Here is a 20849-nt window from a genome sequence, read left to right on the forward strand (position 1 = left end):
TGCATGTCATTCAGGCATTGTGATTTATATTTTCTAATCTGAACACATAGTCCATTATTATTTATAACCAATATTATTATTTTAAAAAAAGATTGACTATTTTTTCTCTGAATTTAGCCATAATTTGGCTTTCATTGGAATTTCTTTATCAGTCTGGAGTCTGATAGTCGAAATAAGTTATAAAGTTAATACAGTTTAAGAAAAAAACTTCTAAATTTAAAATTATTTCTCTTAAACCATACTGTGGAATTTTATAGAAAACAAGGCTGTCCAGCTGGTCTAAATTTTCAAGGAAAACAAATAAGAGGAAATTGAATATTCTTCCAGCAGGAGGGTTTCAGGCAGTAAATATTGTGCATTTGGGAACAAAAAGCCTTCTGATTGAGAAGTCTGTATGGTTCATAACATCAATGTTTAATATATAATGTTTTATATGAATGTGGTTATATCACCGCAGGGGGAGCTTCACCCTTCCCTTGGGAATATCTTCGTGATCCTTCAGTAGCAGATAAGTTGCAAAGTGTTTAGGGCTGGTGAGCAAATCTCCTTAGGACATCAGTCGTGTCTGTGGATGAGCTTTGAGCTGAAGCCTGTCAGATAGGAAACAGGACCTAGTGAGTGTCCAGAAGCGGGGAGTGAGCCCTGAAACAGGGAGGACTGTTCTACTCTGGCTAAAGGACTTCTTACAGCTCTGAGTAGTTTCAGACGAAGATTACCTCTGCCAGCAAAGCCACACGAGTAGCCTCATTTAAAACAATAGCTTAGAAGAGAGCACTTTAGAACCAGTGGTGACCAAGACTGATAAATAATCCATCTCTTAAGCCATTCACTCAAAAAATACCTTTTATCCAACATCTTCATACACCAAGTACCCTATTGGGCACAGAAGTTATAAAAAAATATTTTACTAAAGTAGCCTTTGCCTTCAAGGGAGTCAGCATGGTTTTGAACTAATTGGTAAAAGAGAAGTGGGTTAAATGAGGATAGGCCTCTTACGGCCTTGGTGACACAGCAGTGTGACAGAAATAAGTGCCTCAAGGTTGCTGGACAAAATTTCTGTTCATCACTCAAACACATTTTAGGTATTTTAAGGGGTGCTATTCACTTAGTTTAGTATAGACAGGAGAGGTTCAGTGCTAATGACTAGGGGAGGTATGGCCTGAGACAAGGTCAGTTCCAGGCCTGATGCTCATCAGGGGCCCTGGAGTAAGCAGTGAGTTCTAATCCCAGAAAAACAGAGCTGGGCTGAGGATAAAATCTGCAGTGTATCTCATCTGGGCATCACCTCACAGAGCATCTGGTATCTCTTATTAAATACTTTAGGGAAACAGCCTTCCCTAAGAAAGATGAATAAGATATAGAAGGAGGAATAGAAGGGCTATTTTTAAATTGTAAGGATTAATTTATTTTCTAGTCTGTTGTACCTCTATTCCAGCCCTCTGCTAAAATTCATGCAACCTGAACCATGAAAGAAAATAACTTCATTGTCTTGACCATAACGGAACAGAAAAGAATGGCCAAATTTCTGATCAGCCAGGATATACTAGGTAACTTCTCTGGGAAGGGAGTTGTTGTAGTACCTTTAGGGAAGGGATGATTGGAAAACTTATAATTATGAAGGAGCTGCCATTTGCTCACTGCTTGCTATGTGCCAGGCATGGTACTAAGGCATATTTACTAGTCCTATATAATAAAGAGGTAATATGCAAATTAACCCTCACACACTCACAAGATGACTGCCTATGAACAGACTGGCAGAGGGGTTAGTGAGGGACAACCAGGTCTCTAGTCTTTAAAAATAAAAGGGTAATATACTGATTAGACCGGACGTCTTCTGGGCGTCATTCCGCATATCCTTCCTGATGAAGCTGGGGCTGGAGGGATGCCAGCCCGGTTCCCGGGTGCCTGCGGGTGGCCGGAGCGGGGTAGCCCCGGTCTCGAGTGCAGAAGGGAAGCCGGTGCTGGCAGCCAGGGGAAGGAAGGCCTACTCTTGCATGAATTTTCATGCATTGGGCCTCTAGTATTTTATATTTGTCTCAAAATACATTTTGAGATCTTAGATTCTTGTTACACATTTTTCAGCCTCTCTGGCTTTGCTTCTTCCTTTGCCTAAAAACCCTTTTCTCAAAACTATCTGTGAAAATCCCACTCATCATTCAAAACTCATAACTTGATTTCTACTTACCTTGAAGACCTTGCTATAACTTCCCCCAATCTGAGGAAGCTGATCGTTAGTTCTCTAAGCAAACCTCTGCTGTAGGTATTTATATTGTTCACATGAAACCCACTATATTTCAGTGCTGCAAGCTTAGGGGCCATGTGTATGGCTTTCTTACTGTATAAACTCCTTCAGAATAGAAACCTGCTTTTTAAAACAATTTGTCTTTCCCAGAGCATTTTTCAAGGTTTTCTCCAAAGATCTCTTGCATCGGAATCATTTGGGGTATTTGTTAAAAGTCCAGATTATGGTATCTACCTCAGCATTGCTGAATTAAAGCTCAGGAGGTAGAACCCAGGGACTCTATTTTAAAACCAGCATCTTAAGTGAGTCTTGTGTTCATTAAAGCTCAGGCATCTCTGTCTTAGCTTAGAGCAGTGGTTCTCAAATAGGGGTGATTTTGTCTCCAAGGGGACGTTTAGTAACAGAGGGAAACATTTTTTGCTCATTACTGCTGGGGCAGGGGTGGATGGTACTGGTGTTTAAAGGGTAGAGGCCAAGGATGCCTCTCAACATACTACAATGCACAGGACAATCCCCAGCACAAAGAATTATCCAGCCCAGAATGTCAATGGTGCTGAGGCTGAGAAAATGCTGGCATAGAGCTGACCAATAAATGTCTCTTAAATAAACAAGTTTGTGATGAAGTTGTTGAGAAAAATGAAGCTGGGTGCTCTTACTGAGGTCTCAGCTGCATTCCTTCTGGGAAATGCTTGGTGGGGCTGCTTGACAGCTTTGTACTGACTGGCCTTGTTGTGTGGCCCAGGACCCCCTAAAGCCCATCTATTCCAGTGACTATGCATAACACTTAGCAATCTTTATATAAGAAAAACAATCTTTTTTATTAAGTTCACATCATAGTAAGTTTCTCCTTTTAATTCTTTAAAATTTAAAACCACTTAGTCTCGTAGGTGATCTCAGTATTCCTGGGATGGGAGGTAACGTGAGTCTTTGTATTACAGACAAGCGAACTTACAGTAGTTCCATGATCTGCTGGTGATCATGTAGCAAATTAACACCCTGTTTAAGATTCCAATCTACTGTTTTCTACACCTAAATCATAAAGCTGCATTGCTCTCCAAATATTTATTTTGACATTTCTGGTCCTTCATTTGAAGATGGAATCTTCTGAAATCTAATAGTACATCTTTGAAATGTCTTTTCATTTCTCTTTTTGGTTGTTCAATCCTAAATGAATAGGCATCTACCACAACAACGCAGCATTTTCTCTGTCTGGAGAGAGGATGTCTTTAGATTGTCTCTGTAGAAAGAAGTCGGGGGTCAGCTCATTTTGACTGTGATCAGTGTAGATTCTACACTGTAGAACCTTATTGTTGATGATCTTGGCAGCCATATAGAACTTTTGGCTGTGATGTATTAATATGATCAGCAAATTGTTTATTTCATAATATCAGAGGTTACACATGTGTGTAGGTGTATACACATGTAACTCCAGAATACTAAAACTCAATATATGAAAATTAAATAAAAGACTCATTTCTGACTCTGATTCAATCACACTTTCCATCTTTTGGTTTTTGTTTGGTTTACACAGCCCCCAGCATGGCTGCTCTGTGCTGAAGTTCTCTGGCTTTTGGCTAACACTTTGACTATATAGTAGCAGGAAAGAAAGAAGAGGATTTAGTTACAGTTTTCTATCTTAAAATAAATTCTTAATTTTTTAAAAAGATATTTATTTATGCAGAAACTTCTTAGGATATAACTAAAATATTACAACACATTATAGATTCTTCCACAAGTCCTATGAATAATTTGGACATAGATTATGCTATTTTCTTTCTTCATTTTTTAATATTTGAGAAATTCAGTTCTAATCTGTTCAGGTCAGAAGTAAAAATGAGTTCAAAAGACTGGGAATTATTTAATAGCAAGCATTTAAAAACATTTTTCTTGGGTGGTCTCTGTAACTCATCATTTTTCTTTTTCTTCTCCTTATCACCTATATTTTCAAACATGTTTTAATACCAGACACGTGAATTAAGGGTAATAAATTTTTTAGGAAAAAAATCTATCTAAAAGAGAGAAGAAAGGAGAAATGCGAAGGCTAATTAATAAGGGTGTTTTACGTTTTCAGCATTTAGTACAAGGATAACTTTCACTGCTGTCTAATAAAATGAACCAAGAGTGAAAAGTTCAAATATTAGGCTTTCCTGTGGACCTGGTTTCATGAAGTCCTGAGAGCCAACATCAGCGGAATGACAGAAGGGCGTTCATGTTTCTGTCTAGTCTGTGGTGGACTGCTGAGATGGCTACTTGAGGCAAATAAAACTCCCCAAACCAAAATTTAACCTGAACCTCAGAAGTTCAGTGACCTAAGGTGAAAGAGCTTTGCTTCAAGTCTCCACTGACTTCCTCTGCTTTTCACTAACCCCTCTTCCCAAATTGCCCCCTTAAAGCTAAACAAACAAAAAGGGCAAAACACCAGACTTCTCAACAAAAGACATTTTGTTTGCTACCCAACTGTTGTGCACAATATATGAAAGTCGCAGTCATAGCAGAAGGAAACTTACATTAAATTAACATTCCCCAAAACAACTTAAAATCAATGGATGTGTTTTATTCCAGAGAAATCCATAATTACCTTGGCTTCGGCACAGCAGAAAATAACAGAGTATCATAGACAGGTTTTTGAGTTGACTGTAGTTCAGATCAAGGTCCACATATGCTGTAAATCTCTGTAACAGCAAGTAACTATCAGAACCTAACAAGCCATTTAACTTCCAAATAGATTAAGAACAAGTGTTCATTTCTCATGAAGTACCTTGAAATGACCAGTAGACAAAGTTAAAGAAACAGCTGAGAGATTTAAGCCTATGTCCATAGAAATAGGGCTGCCATATAAAATATAGGACACCCAGTAAAATTTGAATTTCAGATAAGAAATGAATTTTTTAGTATAAATATGTCCAAAATATATATATACTAAAAGTTATTAGTTATTTATCTGCAATTCAAATTTAACTCTGTGTTCTGTCTTTTAATTTTTTTATTTGCTATGATTGGCAACCCAACTTAAGATAATTTTGAAATTCAATTTTAGAACTCCTGTAATTAAACACTAAAATAGTTGAAGATATATATTATCATATATCACATATTATAAATGACATTGTATATATCACATGTCATATATTACATGTCGTATGTCATGTGTCACATATCATATGTTGCAAATTACATATACATTATATGTTATATATTATATTATACATTATATGTTATGTTATATTATACATTACACATTATCTATTATATATAAATTTAAAAACTGTACAAGCTATATGAAATTAAATGCCAGTAGTAGGAGGCATAATATGTGCAAAAATAGCTAATGAATAATAAAAAAGAAAGAGGTAGGGCTTTTCTAAACCTGAGTCATACTTAGTACATCTTGTACAAATGCTGGCTCTCTTGGTGCATAATTATAATGTTTTGGGTCACTGACAGCCATCTGTCCAGAGATCATTCCAGAGAACTGAACTTCGAGTTTGCCCTTGAATCTGTCATAGGCACTAGTTAGTTGATCTAATTTGACCAAAGCAGAATAATATGGTATCTGCAACTAAATAGCTGTTCTCAGAACATGTGTACGTCCCAAACTAACATTCTATTTTTATGGGTTTTTAGTAATCACAGTGTTATGGTTAATACAGGCTATTGCTTCAAATATCAGCTCTACCATATGTTAGTTGCATGTATTAGATAAGTTATTTAGTCTCTCTAAGCCTCAGTGTCTTCATTTATAAAATGAAAGTAAAATCCTCTCAATAATCTGTTAAATTAGATAATAAGCTGACATCAAAATTACAACTAAATTATAGAAACAACATAATTCAGAACCACCTGAAATGTAGCTGAACAGAAGTCCTACAACTAAGGATATAAAGAAGAAGACACATCATGACTGGTAAGAGGGGCAAAGACATGGAAAGAGCTAGTCCCACACCCATGTGTACTGGATAAAAATTAGGAAGTTTATATCAACTGTGGAGGTCCCCCCTGAGAAGAGAGGGGTCTCACCCTCACACCAGACTCCCTAGCCCAGGGTTCCAGTGCCAGGAAAAGATGCCCCTATAACTTCTGGATGTAAAAACCAGAGGCAATTGTGGCAGAGTGAGACAGCAGGTGACTGAAGTACCAGGTGTTCCTCTTAAAGGGCCCACTCATGGACTTACTCAGACTCATCTGCTCTGAGCTCCACCACTGGGGCAGCAGCTTGAAAGACACCAGGGACATATGGGGAAGAACTGAATTGTCTGGCATCAGGGTGAGAGCTGAAGGGGTGGCTTTCTCCCAGACAGAAGTGCTTGCAGAGGCCATTGTTCCTTTGATGAGTCTTTACCCAACAGAGTCAGCAGGCAAGAGCCATATCTGAGTCTCCATCAACTTGGCTAATGTAATTCCATGAGACCTTGCCTCACCCAACTTGTGCCACTCAAAGTGTTTCCAGTGGTTTTTCCATACAAATGGTCTATCTTGGTTTATGCTTCAGACTTTCTAATATCTCTCAAACAAGCAGCATCTGGCCTCAGTGTGCCCTGTACCTCTCTATAAATGGCATGAGGCCTGGAACTAGTGAAGCCAGTCTTGGTCTGCAGCTTATCCTCTCCTGGCACTTCCAAGTAGCAGCTACCTGCAAATCACTTTTGTAGCTCATACCAGCAGGCTATGGGAAGAACACAGGTGGCATTTGACCTTGGCCTGCACCTTCTAGGAGGCCCCAGAGCCAGTATACTTTATGGACAGCTTCAGACCATGTTGAAGTACCACCCAACCACCTCCACAAGTGATACACTCAAGGGATGGACTCAGTTGGCACCAGAGCTCACTGAAGTAAATCCTGCTCGGTGGGATGGGCCTCTGCACAGCTGATCCTCTACAGTGATCCTTCCGAGTCCTCACAGCCAAGCAGTCTGGGAGTAAATCCCTCCCATTGAAGTGCCAACAGTGAACAAGTTTCAACTATAGGAGGAGGGTGTACACAGCCCACATGGGGGGGGGGGGTCACACCTTGAGTGCCCAATTCAGGTGAACAGGTCCCTGGTCCCTACACAATACCTACTACAGTAGGCTGCTCTACCAAGCCAGGGATAAATAACAGCTCTACCTAATACATAGAATCAAACAGGAAACAGGAAAGCAACCAAAATGAGGAGACCAAGAAACAGGTCCCAAGTGAAAGAACAAGAAAAAGAACCAAGTGAAATGGAGGCAAGCAAACTAACAGATACAGAGTTCAAAAGAATGCTCAAGGAACTTCAACAGATAAAAAAGTATATGGAAACTGTAAAAAAAGAACCAATCATAAATGAAGGCCAAGAATCAACTCAGCAATTTGGAATATCAGGAAGCAAAAAACAAACAAACAACAACAACAACAAAAAACCCCATCTAATCAGAACAGCAAAAAGAAAAAACAAAAACAAATAAGGATTGTGTAAGGATCCTCTTAGACAACTTCAAGCATACCAACATTCACGTATGGGGGTGCCAAAAGGATGAGAGAGAGAGATCAAGAAAATGAAATTTTATTTGAAAACATGACAGAAAGTGTTCTTAACTTATCAGCAGAAATAGACATACAAGTCTATTTTTTATTAGGGGAAGATGAGAGTTTTAAAATGGGGAGGAAATAACCCTCCATTCCATAAGATTGAGAGTTGCAAGACAAAAAACAAAGTCCAAAAAACAAACAACATGGAGGCTAAAATTGGTAGAGGCTAATCTGGCGGCTGCCATGTTGATTATAGTTAAGAACAAGGTCCACATGTGCTATAAATCTGTAATGGCAAGTAACTATCAGCTCGGAATCTAGGTGGGGACCCTTATGTTGTACTATCTATATCAGCCATGGGCAAACTATGGCCCACGGGCCGGATTTGGCCCGTTTGAAATGAATAAAACTAAAAAAAAAAGAAGACCGTACCCTTTTATGTAATGATGTTTACTTTGAATTTATATTAGTTCACACAAACACTCCATCCATGCTTTTGTTCCGGCCCTCCAGTCCAGTTTAAGAACCCATTGTGGCCCTCGAGTCAAAAAGTTTGCCCACCCCTGATCTATATATATAAAGAGCCAAGGTCCATAACATTCAAAACGACCAAAGGCTCTACCGAACACCAGGTTGTGTATGCAGCAGGCTCTGGTGGGCAGAGACTGTTGAGCGGGCTGAACTGCTGACCTCTCAGAGAGAGAAAGAGAGGAGGGGCTGATCAGCAGCTGCCATGGCTGCTGGCGAGGCCCAGAGAGAGAAGCAGGGTCTCTGGCTACAGATCAGACCCTTCTTCTCTCTCCCGGCCTCACCAGCAGCCAATCCTCTCTCTCTCCGAGAGGTCAGCAGTTCAGCCTGCTTACCAGCAGCTACAGCCCTGCCTCTCTGATCAGGCCCGAAGATAGGTCTGGAGATGCTGACTGGCATATAAACTGACCAATCAGAACTAAATCTGAGTAAACTGTGAGAAGCCAATGGCTGCCTAGGAGGCAAAGCTTTTGACACTGGACTGGCATAGAAAATGAGCAGTCAGAACGAAATATGGGTGAACTGCGTGGAGCCAATGGTTGCCTAGGAAATGGAGCTTTTGATGCTGACTGGCATAGAAACCAACCAATCAGAACATAATCTGGGTGAACTTCGAAGGCAGAACCTAAGGTGGGGGCTGAGGAGGGGTTTTAAGGGCAACATCTGTTTGGTGTAAGATGTAAGAAAGCGGTTCAATTTTTTAATGACCACTTTGGCAGTATAATGCATATGGCTGGCTATCAGTCCAGATATAGGGATTATGTGTTTTTGTCAGCCAAAAGCATCTCCTTCTGCTGAAAAAGGCTATCCTATATAACCTATTTATACTAATAAAAGTGTCATATGCTAATTAGACCAGGTCAACCGGCCATCTTCTGGATGTTCAACTTCCTTCTGGACCAAGCCATGGTGGTGGGGACCGAGGCAGAGGCAATTAGGGGTGATCAGGCTGGCAGAGGAGGGCTGTTGGGGGCGAAATCAGGCTGGCAGGGGGTTAGGGGCAATCAGGCCGGCAGGGGAGGGCATTTGAGGGCAGGATCAGGCTGGCAGGGGCGGGCAGTTGGGGGCAAGATCAGGCCAGCAGTGGAGAGCTGTTAGGGGTGAGATCAGGCCAGCAGGGGAGGGAAGTTGGGGGCAAGATTAGGCCAGCAGGGGAGGGCTGTTGGGGGTGAGATCAGGCTGGCAGGGGAGGGCAGTTAGTGGCAATCAGGCAGGCAGGCAGAGAGGTTAGGAGTTATCAGGTAGGCAGGCAGGTGAGTGGTTAGGATCCAGTGGTCCCAGATTGCAAGAGGGATGTCCGATTGGAGAGCATGCAGGCTGGGCTGAGGGATCCCCCTCCCCCCATGCATGAATTTCATGCACTGGGCCACTAGTTTTCTATAAAACTCAAACATACCCACAACTGTTAGCCATGTGAGATCTTTAGAATCCAATGAAATTTTGTAAAATATTGCAGTAAAGACCTAGCCACATTTGGAGAGTTAACCAAGGGACCTGTGTCCCTGCTCAGAGAAAATTGGGATGGGTGAGAGAACAGGCCCAAGAATCAATTATGAGATGATGTGATGTGACCAGCCAGAGCTCTGGATCAGAGGGTGTGAGCCCAGATGGCTGGCAGAACTAAAAAGAGACCACTAGGTTGGATTTGTAGAACATCTAAGAATTCCTCAGAGATTCCCAGAAATCACTTGGGAAAAAGAAAATAGTATGTGTGGACTTCCTGAAATCAATTTGGATATTAAAAGAAATGTAACCTTACTTTTTATTACAAGCGTGTGAGATGTGGGAACACATTTATTGCAGCATGTTCATCTTGGCAGCCAGAAAGCTCAGAGCTGGAAGTATTGCTTAATTATAATAATAATCTCATCCGGAATTCCTAAAATCATCAAAAGCTACTTGGCAGGGAAATCCAAGTACAACACCTTCTTTCCTCTTAAACAATTTATGATCTCTCTTTTAATCTTTATTATTATAAAAACTTTTTGTGTATGGTTTGCACATAAGCTGGGATTTAGATATGCCTAGGCATGTGCAATGAACCAGAGGGCAGCCTGCCAGAAGTCTGCTCAGATGAGTGACCAGGAAGGCTACTGAGAAACACAGTCACTCACAAGCTTGTTCCCAAAATAAAACAACACAGCTGGATGGGAGGGGTGACTCTGGCTACAATCATTTTGTCATTTGTGTTTGCCATTGGCTCTGCCTCCATGGACATGTATCTCGGTCTTTTGGGGAGATGTGTAAATAAAACTAAGGGGAAAGATTGTTTTCTCAAAACTTTTGCATGGAGAGAAACACCACTGCTTTTGTTCTCTCCTTAAAAAAAAGTGTTAGATCCCTGACCTTTGGCCCTTCAAGGGTTCTGGATAGTGGCACTTTGTGAAAGATGGCTTTGGAGTCTGACGGTGGAGACTAATCAGTAAGAAGGAATAGCTGGGAAAAGCAACAGCAGGAGTGCCCAAAGGCACAGAAGTACACAGAGGAAACAACAGTGAGGCCTGGAAAATGGAGTGATTCCCAGTGCGAGAAGTGGCAAGGCTCTTTCCTTGAACAAACTTTAGTCAGCCTCCTCTAAGATCTCTAGGCCTTAACTTGGTGTCTATCCTTGTAGGACCTGTAGCATCCAGTTGTGACAAGAATCTTGATAAATGAGTTTTATAAAATATCTGTTTTTGGTATTTGATCACCCTAGATATCTGATCAAATTCTTCATCTCCCACCCTTGGCCTCTGATCACCCTGGCCTGCCTTCAGCAAGAATCTTTTTGTTAGTTTAATAAGAATCCTCCCTTACACCTGATATTTCTTCTTAGTACTTTTCCATCACTGACCCTTCTTCCGGCTCTTTGATTATAAATCTTCACCTGTCCATGTTGAATTTGGAATTGACCTCAATTCTATACTGGGTCTCTTTCCCATTGTTACAATATCCTGAATAAAATTTGCTCATTGCTTTAACTTCTGTCTGGCTCTGGTTTTCTTTAAGGAAAGTGAGACTTGGTAGAACTTGTGTCAAGTAGACTTTTTATCGAGTAGATCTTGGCAGTACCCAGCATCAGCGGTGATGAAACCCAGAGGTGCTGATATTGCCTGTGTGATCAGCAGTACCAGCAGTATGTTCTGAGTATACAATGAATTGGTGACTATATATGAGACTTTCCTTCATGAGTCTCAGAATATCTGTGGAAGAAATCTTCCCAAGGAACCAGAAGAAGACACAAAGAACCAGATCGTAGTTGACTGTTGAAAAACATGGGTTTGAATTGTATAGGTCCACTTATACATGAATTCTTTCTATTGGTGCCCCGTACAGTTCAAACCATGTTCAAGGGCCAACTCTATGGTTGGGAATCTGTGTATGCTGAGGGTCTACTTAAGTCTAAGCAGATTTTGGGTTTTTGACTTCATGGGAGGTTGGTACCCCTAACCCTCATGTTGTTCAAGGGTCAACTATATATTTAGTTCTCCATAGTTTTTATTATAAATAAAACATTGTGCTATTTTAAATACCCATATCCTTATTTTATCCTATATAATAATAGAGGAATATGCAAATTGTCTGTTACACCACAACGTCACAACCAGATCAGCAGGCTGTGTCCCCGCCCACTGCTCAGGCAGCTGCAAGGCCCGGGATATGATAGGATACAATACAATAGGAAGGGATAAGAAAGGACAGGGAGAGGAAGGCAGGCCTGCATGCAGACAGGCTGAGAGGAGAAACAGAAATACAGAAAGGGAACAAGAAAAAGATGCAGGAATGGAAAAGGGAAGGAAACACGGGGCTGCACATGGGGGTGGGGGGGTGGAGAAGGTGCTTCTGGTGAGGGGTGGGACACAGGTGGCATGGAACGGGGAGCCCTGCCCAGACACGGGAGGAGGGCAGTGACCCCCGGTGGGGGCTGTTGGCAGATCCCGGGACAGAGTAATGGATGCTTCGGCCATCCTTCCTGGGCCGGGTGTCCTGGGCAGGAAATGGGAGCAGGACGGTGGTGGGGAGGCCAGGGAAGGGGGGGCAGTGAATACCTGGCTGGGGCTGAGCCCTGAGCTGGGGGTTAATGCCCCCCCCCCAATGGAAGCTTTAAGAAGGGAAGGAGGGAGGGAAGAACTTTATAAGGAAGTCAGTAGAGAGCAGAGTTAAAGAAGGAAAGAGGATGTATAAGTGAACTGTAGAAGCTATAATGAAAATTAAGTATAGTTGTATACTGGGGACAGATTCTTAAAGTAGGAGTCAGAAAAGAAAAAAGATAAATGATAGTGAATAATTAGGCAGGTAAATAGATAGATGATAGATAGATAGATAGATAGATAGATAGATAGATAGATATTCAAACAGTGGAAGTAAGTAGAGAAGAATGTATGGGAAAGGTAGGATGAGAGAGAAAGAGGGAGGGAAGAAAAGTTTTAAAGGGGAGCCAATAGATCTTAAAAGGAGAATGGGAAGAAGGAAAAAATGGGGGAGGGAGCAAAGCAGGTCCGAGGGAGGAAGTGAAGAAAAAAATTAAGGTGGGAAGTAAGGAAAAGGGGAGGGAGAGTAGGGGTAAAGATAAAGGAAAGAAGGAATGTCGGGAGGGAGGGAGGGTTGGAGAAAGATGGGAAGAAGGATGATGGAACAGAAGTGGAAAATGAGGAGGAAAGAAAAGTTTATAAATGATGAGTCAGTAGGAAAAAGTGTTACATAAAGGAGAGAGAAAAATTGTGTGAGAGGGAGAGCCAATAAAGAAGTCAAATACAATTGTGTGTGAAGGGGATAAGATTTAAAAAAAAGTTAATAGGGGTGACCAGACCAGCAGGGCAGGGCAGTTAGGGGATCAGGCCGGCAAGGAAGGGCAGTTAGGGGGATCAGGCAACCAGGCAGAGTGGTTAGGGCAGGTGACCAGTTAGGAGCCAGAGGTCCTGGATTGCAAGAGGGATCGGGCCTAAATTGGCAGTTGGACATCCCCTGAGGGCTCCCAGATTGGAGAGGTTGCAGGTCGGGCTGAGGGACCCCCACCCCTGGCCGCCTGTGCACGAATTTCATGCATCAGGCCTCTAGTAGGTAATAAAACTGAAGCTTAGAAAAGCTAACTCACCTTGTAAAGGGAAGAATTGGGACACAAATCTAGTGTTCTACATATACACTGCTTATTGTACTACAATACAGCTGTTCCTCATTTAAAATATTTCCTCTACAGATTTTGATGCCCAAGTTCTTTTAAAATATTAATGTATAAGTTAATAAATTTCTCATTTTTTTCATATGTCAGATTGAATATATTTTATACCTTGCTGGAATTCATTTTTTAAAAATTTAAATTGAATTTATTCATTAAACTGTATTTTTTATTCATTAAAAAGATGCTTTCCATCTTTATTTGAAGATAAATTTACGAAATTTAAAATTAGGATATGTATTTCAAAATCTGGCAAAAAGAAGATAACATTGCTTTTTGAAAAAATGTAACTGGAGACTTGAAAGAAGCATAAAAGATTTCTGTTCCTGTTTTTAAAAGCTCTCCTTGAAAAGGACATTTAAGCAAGATGGTGACATGGAGCAGGTTAGGGTCAAAACTATGGGACTTGTCAGGTTAGTCCAGGAAAACTAGAGCGGGCATCAGATTTACTCCACAAGCAATGAGGCCGCCAGAGCCAAGAACTGGAACCTTGCCAGAAGCTGAGCAGGGTGACTGCCAAAGGAGTAGCCAAGAGAACAAGCCAAGGATTAGTAAGTGGAGAAAGCAGCAGAGGTAAAGGGAGACAAGAGCACAGGATGGGGTTCCTAGGGCTACCTATCTTCATTGCCTCTGGACAGTGTCTCTTTAGCATGATCATGCTTCATTTAATGCTCCACACATGAGCTCACTATGTAGTGTCAGTAATTTTCTACACCTGATACCACACCACCCCAATCTAATCTTCTACCCCTTAAAATACAGGGTTTTGGTGTGGAAACTGAGGAACATGGGCGTCTGAGTTATCTGGGTTGTCATTATATAGTGTGTAGCAGTCTTTCTGGTCCATTTCTTAGATCTGTCCCTATCCATGTCCCCCAGCCATTGCTTGGCACTGAGGAGAGCCTGACAGAACTGGAAAATACTAGTATATTCGTGTTTTTAGTCTATTGTTTTAGAAGTGGGAGACCTTAAATTCCAGATGGAGTGTGGAGGCAAAAAAACGTGAGGAACAGTGTGTTTGCCTCAGGCCTGGAGGAAACCATAGAAGGAAAGGCCTTTATATTAAAATCTCAGAACTCAGGAAGGAGAGTGGAGAATTGTTTAGCTTTGAAGAGGCCAGGTATAAGGATATGTCAGCAGAGTTACTAGGTATTGTGTCCTACCTTGCAGTTGGAGGTGTATCGTCTTAAACTTGTGTTTTGAGAATCTGTGAGAAGTGCCAAGTCCTTTTTCTTTGACCACGAACTATTTTATTTGATCCTAAAATGGATGATGCTCAGGACAAAATTCTCATAATATTTTAAACAACTAACTTGCAGTCTTTATTTACTCTTGCCAAAAAAGGGTGTGTGTGTGTGTGTGTGTGTGTGTGTGTGTGTGTGTGTGCCCATGTGCTTCAAATCAAAGAAAGAGGGGAAAGAGTGGAAGGCAAAGATAATAATGTAAATGGCAGAAGTGAGCATTCTACTGCTCTAAGCATGCAGTGGGCAGCTTTGGAACCACTCATCTTCTTCAGACTGGAAAGTGGGGGCAGAGTTGTGAAGGAAACAGCAGAAAATCAAGACACGTATTTGTAGAGAAAAGCATGCATTGGTTAGTCTTTATAAGACCTCTCTACTGTATCATCCAAAGTTGCTGTGGAGGTGTACTGTTGTTTTGCACTTTAAAAAAATCCTTTATATCACTAGCCAAATAAGCATTGGGATCTTAAATTACAATTTCAACCCCTAAAACTTTCTTGAAGTAAATTTAGAACACATCTTGAAGTAACTTAAAAATACTTGCATAAAAAAGAATAGTATTTAATAGAAAAAAGTGAAGCAAAATAAAGCAAAGGGAAAAATTATTCTATGTTCAATTATTCTATGTAGAAAGAGTGCTTTAATTTGATTTTTTAAAATATAATAAAATATGTTTTTATTTATTTCAGAAAGGAAGGGAAAGTGAGAGATAGAAGCATCAATGATGAAAGAGAATCATTGATTGGCTTCCTCCTGCATGCCTCCTACTTGGGATCGAACCTGCAACTTGGGCATGTGGTGCCCTAACCAGGAATCAAACCATGACCTCCTAGTTCATAGGTTGACAGTCAACCACTGAGCAACACTGGCCGGGCTAATTTGGTTTCTTATATAAATTGTATCCATTGGAAGGAAGGAGTAAAATACATTGCAAGGTGTTCAGGCAAGAACACAGGTTTCGCTTTAGCAACTGGCTTGCTCAGAGTTCTGCCTTTCATTTGTTTATGGTGTTTGCTGGGTCAATACATGTGGGCAGCATGGTCCAAAATGGACATGCATAGTGGCTGTAGCTTTGGTGCTCTTGGTGGAGATACAATTTTCAATAACTGGATGGGGAGAAGGAAAGATGACCAGAGATAAAGTTAATGGGGATAGCCCTGTAGGTGTGGATACAGTGTTTACATTGTCTACTTGACTTCTTATTTGGATTATGGATAATAGCAGAGAACAAGTGCACCTTCATTTGAGGATATCATGGCAAATATAGTCTAGGGTGACTCTCAATGAGTCACACCATATCACTCGGTATAGGTATACTCTGTGGCTTGACTCTAACCAATAATATATGGCAGAGATGAAGGGATTTTTCAAATGTAATTTAGGTCTCTAATCAGGTGACTTTGAGTTAATTAAGTGAGTATTCTGAGTTGGCCTGATCTAATCATGTGAGCTTTTTTTTTTTTTAATATGTATTTTTTTATATATATATTTTATTGATTTTTTACAGAGAGGAAGGGAGAGAGATAGAGAGTTAGAAACATCGATGAGAGAGAAACATCGATCAGCCGCTTCCTGCACGTCTCCCACTGGGGATGTGCCCACAACCCAGGTACATGCCCTTGACCGGAATCGAACCTGGGACCCTTGAGTCCGCAGGCCGACGCTCTATCCACTGAGCCAAACTGGTTTCGGCCATGTGAGCTTTTAAAAGTAAAACCTAGGCCTTCCCTGAAGGCAGAAATTCTGAGCAGCAGAGACTCTCTCTATTTCTGGCTTTCAAGAAGCAAGCTGCAATGAATTCTACAGCCTCAAGGAAATAAATCCTTTCAACCACAGAGCATGATGGTGATCCTTCCCTTATAGAGCCTGCCCTGAGGATGCAGCCTGTAGGACCCCTTGGTTTCAGCCTTGTGAAACCCTAAGCAGAGAACCAAGTTATGGTTTGCCCAGATTTTTGGCCTATAGAAACAGTGGGTATTGCTTAAGTCCCTACGCTTGTGAAATTTTTAGAAAACTAATACAGATATGTAATAGGGCCCCTTCAAAGGGAAAAGTGAACAGAGGCCCACAGGTCAAGATTACGTAATCTTGGATTGGGAAACTCCAGATATTTTTCTTTGAAGGGTAGCCATGTTGAACATGGTGAAAGGCAGGGGGAAGATTTCATGCAGAGAAGAAGTTGTTCCTTTTTTGTGTGGGATGGTGTCTTAATCACTAGTAAAGCCCATCAAAACAGTTCCCTAGCCCTGGCCAGCTTGGCTCAGTGGATAGAGTGTCAGCCTGCGGACTGAAGGGTCCCAGGTACAATTCCAGCTGAGGGCACATGCCTGGGTTGCGGGCTCGATCCCCAGTAGGGGATGTTAAGGAGGCAGCCGATCAATGATTCTCTCTCATCATTGATGTTTCTATCTCTCTTTCCTTCTCCCTTCCTCTATGAAATCAATAAAAATGTATTTAAAAAAACAAAACACAGTTCCCTAGACAGACATAAATTTGCAAGGGAGCAGAAGGCTCCTCATTCTATCTTGGCAATCCCAGGGAGTGGAAAATATGGGACCACCATCAGTCCTGGCATATTGGATGGGTAGTTTTGTAATCGAACAAACGATGGGTCCATGCTGCCTGTCACTACTTGAGCCAATTCAGCAAAGACAGGGTTGAATCATATATGAGTGTTTATTCCAATATTGCCGGCAGTATGGGAGAACAGTAGGTCATCCACAAAAATCTGCTCTGCACCCCACTATAAGCCGCCTGCTTATATTGGTAGAAGTAAAAAGGATTATAGGGGGGAATATGCCAAATGGGCAGTAAACAAGTAAGCAAGCTGGAGATTTGCAAAGGCCTGCAGGTATGCAAAAGGGCTGGAGATCTTCAAAGAACTTAGTGATATTCAAGGGCTGGGGATCTTCAAAGGGCTAGGAATTCTGGTTTCTGCAGCAACTTCGTTCATCTTTCTATGATAATAGGCAGCTCCAAATGGGAGGTACGGGCTGCATTTCCAGGTGAGCTCCCAGGTCCTGAGTGCAGCTGCCAGCCAGGTTACAATGTTCCTTCTTTAATCAGAATAAAACAGTCACTGTTAACAGAGCATGATTAATATTTCTTACAATTCTAGCTGGTTCTCAAGCATTCTATTTTTTCCCCTATCAGTTTGAGGCAGCCAGGCCTATTTGACATGTGAGGGTTGGTATATGGTTCAATTAAAACGCATGCACACATGTGCTATGGTAGGTGGGAACAAATGTATATTTCAACTTTGATAACAGAGGTCTCCTTTCATGTAAATCGAAGGTGTCAGGCATTAATGAGATGGCATGGACCAATGAACCAGCCTGCTGATAAATGAGATTCAAACAGGCTGAAGGCTGAAGAGGACTACTTGAGGTTTTAAAACAAGGTGAGTTTTCCTGTGAACTAAAATTTGAATCCAGAAAACAGCATAACCTGTGTCAAAGTCTGAGTTGTTCTCAGTTTTACTAGGTTCTGGAGCTTTGCATAGTACCAGAATAAACATGGCCTTTCAGTCTAAGATTAGTTTTATCTGCTTTGAACAAAAAGGGGCCACATACTAAACTTGACAAGCTCAGGGAGGCCTGCATGTTAAGCCTTATAAACTCAGAGACTGAAAGCAACCACATAAAAATTCCTAACTAAAAGCTGGTCTATGGCAGCCTATAGTTTCCTTAACAAAGGTCAGTCTTTACTGTAAGTGAGCCTGTGTGTTGTCATTTTGAATCTTAGATAACATACCTTTGAAATGTCAGAGTAATCTCCCTTCCTAGGCCTCTTAAAGCACCACCACCGGCACCAGAGCAGACCACAGAACCCTTCAGCATTACCTTGTTCTCCGAGTACCATCTCTATGTGCTGAAGATGCTCATTATTAACTATCCTATACTCACCAATATAAAGGAAGTGTACGTCTATTTTTGCCTTTTTATCCAATCCCAGAGATTTCCCCATTTTACTTTCTCCCACCCCCTTAATCTACCACCTTTTATTCTAATGTATAAAATAAGCTGCAAAACTGCTCTTCTCTGGAGCATTTTTTCGATCCATTGAGATTTTGCTTTTTGGCAATTGTTGTCAGTTTGGCTCACATAAACTCATAAAAGTTCTCTACATGTTTGAACATTTCTTCCATCAGCACCACAAAGGACCTGTGCTGAGACGGGCGCTCCACCTTCTCTGAGAGACAGTGATAGAGAAGGGCTGCAGCCTGGGCAGCATATGTAGCTCCAACACCTTTATGAGAGTGCTCAGCTGAATTAGAGAGCTTACTATTAATCCTTAAAACACACAGGATATTGGAAGGCACCACAACAGCTGTGCTGGCATTATTTGTGCCTACAGGGGAAATAAACCCCATCAGATGTGATGAAGAACCTTGCACAGCCCCAAAGGTGGATGCCTTCACATTATAGTCTGAGGAATGGCTCCCTGGACTTAGGTAGTTCACAACCCTCAAGCACACAGGAACCCAGGTGAAGGTGAGGTGATATTAAAGTCAACGGCCAATTTGGTCAGTTGTGTAGAAGCAAAGGTGAATGCATATATGGTTCAGTCTGTGACCAGAACAGCAAATCATAAATAATATATTTTATATTATTTGAGGAAGAAGAAGGTGTTAATTTTATTTCTTGGTATTTTATAAATTACCTTATTGCCTTAGTACTGATTTATTAGTATGAGTCTTCTAGATATGCTATTATAACAACTGTAAACAAAGACAATCTTACTTCTTCCTTTTTAATCATTACACCTTGAATTGTTTTCTCTTGTTTAATTATATTGGCTCAAACCTTCAATATAATGTTAAATAATAAGAAAGATAATGCCCATCCTTGTATTGTTTTTCACTTCAGTAGGAATTCCTGGCATTTTCCTCTATTATGTATGAGGAATATATATGACTGTCGTACTAAAAAAAGGACATCAATTTTTGTTTTATAAAATTTCTTATAAATTTAATTTATGTTAAATGCCTTTCTGGCATATATGGACATGGTCATATAAACTTTTCCTTAGATCTATTAGTATGATGAGTTTCATTTTTTAAATTAATTTTGCATAAAAATTTTAATACAATGTTGAGAAACAGTACAATCATTAACATTACTAAGATTTCCCAATAACAAATATGAAAATGAGTTCGCCTTTGCCCTCAAGACAGCTATCCTCAACAACAAGCCTCCTAAGCATCTAGATTTAGAAAAGCCTCCTTTTCATACTTAGGTCATCAGCAGAGCTGAACTGTGTGGTGGAAGATGAAGACAGGGACCACTGCATGAAGACTCAGGCCTATTGTGCAAACCCCACTGCTTTGATATCCAATCTCCATTAAGTGGCGACTTTACCCATTACTCTAATTATTCTATCTAATACTAGTATGCTCTCCATTTCGTTGTTGGGATAGTACTTGGGTAGGGGTGACCCAGTGAGATTCAGAACTATATAGGCATAGTCAAAGGCCTGCTTCACTTGCATGGCCCCATATGAACTCCTTCCAACATCATTACCTGGTTGTAAAGGATCTTCAATATAAAGCATCAGTGGCCTGTAGCCATCTAGCATATTTTTCTGTACTTTCATTTTTGGCCACATATGAACCACCAGCCTTTATCTGACTGCTAGCCTTTAAATAATTGAGTTGCCGCCCTGATCGGTTTGGCTCAGTGGATAGAGCATCGGCCTGTGGACTCAAGGGTCCCAGGTTCAATTCCGGTCAAGGGCATGTACCTTGGTTGCGGGCACATCCCCAGTGGGGGGTGTGCAGGAGGCAGCTGATTGATGTTTCTCTCTCATCGATGTTTCTAATTCTCTATCCCTCTCCCTTCCTCTCTGTAAAAAAATCAATAAAATATATTTAAAAAAATAATTGAAATGCCATTCATATAATTTCAAAAATTCTATTAAGAGAACACCATAGTTTGTTGTAAATGTTTCCCTCCACGTCCCACGTGGTTCAGTGTTCAGTATCTGGAAGAGGAGCCACACACAAATGAAAGAGAAAAGACATGAGATAATTTGGAAATATTGGGGGACCAGGCAGGTAAGTCCAACTCAAGAGGAAGGACTTCCAGCTGTGCTCAGGCCACACTGACCTTTTATAGTCAGAGGTAAACAAGGCAGTGGTTACTATAGTTACACAGTTCTTGTGAGTTTCACCTGTTTTGACCATGTTTACAC

This window comes from Myotis nattereri, assembly GCF_964212035.1.
Source record: "Myotis nattereri genome assembly, chromosome: 1".
NCBI lineage: Eukaryota > Metazoa > Chordata > Mammalia > Chiroptera > Vespertilionidae > Myotis > Myotis nattereri.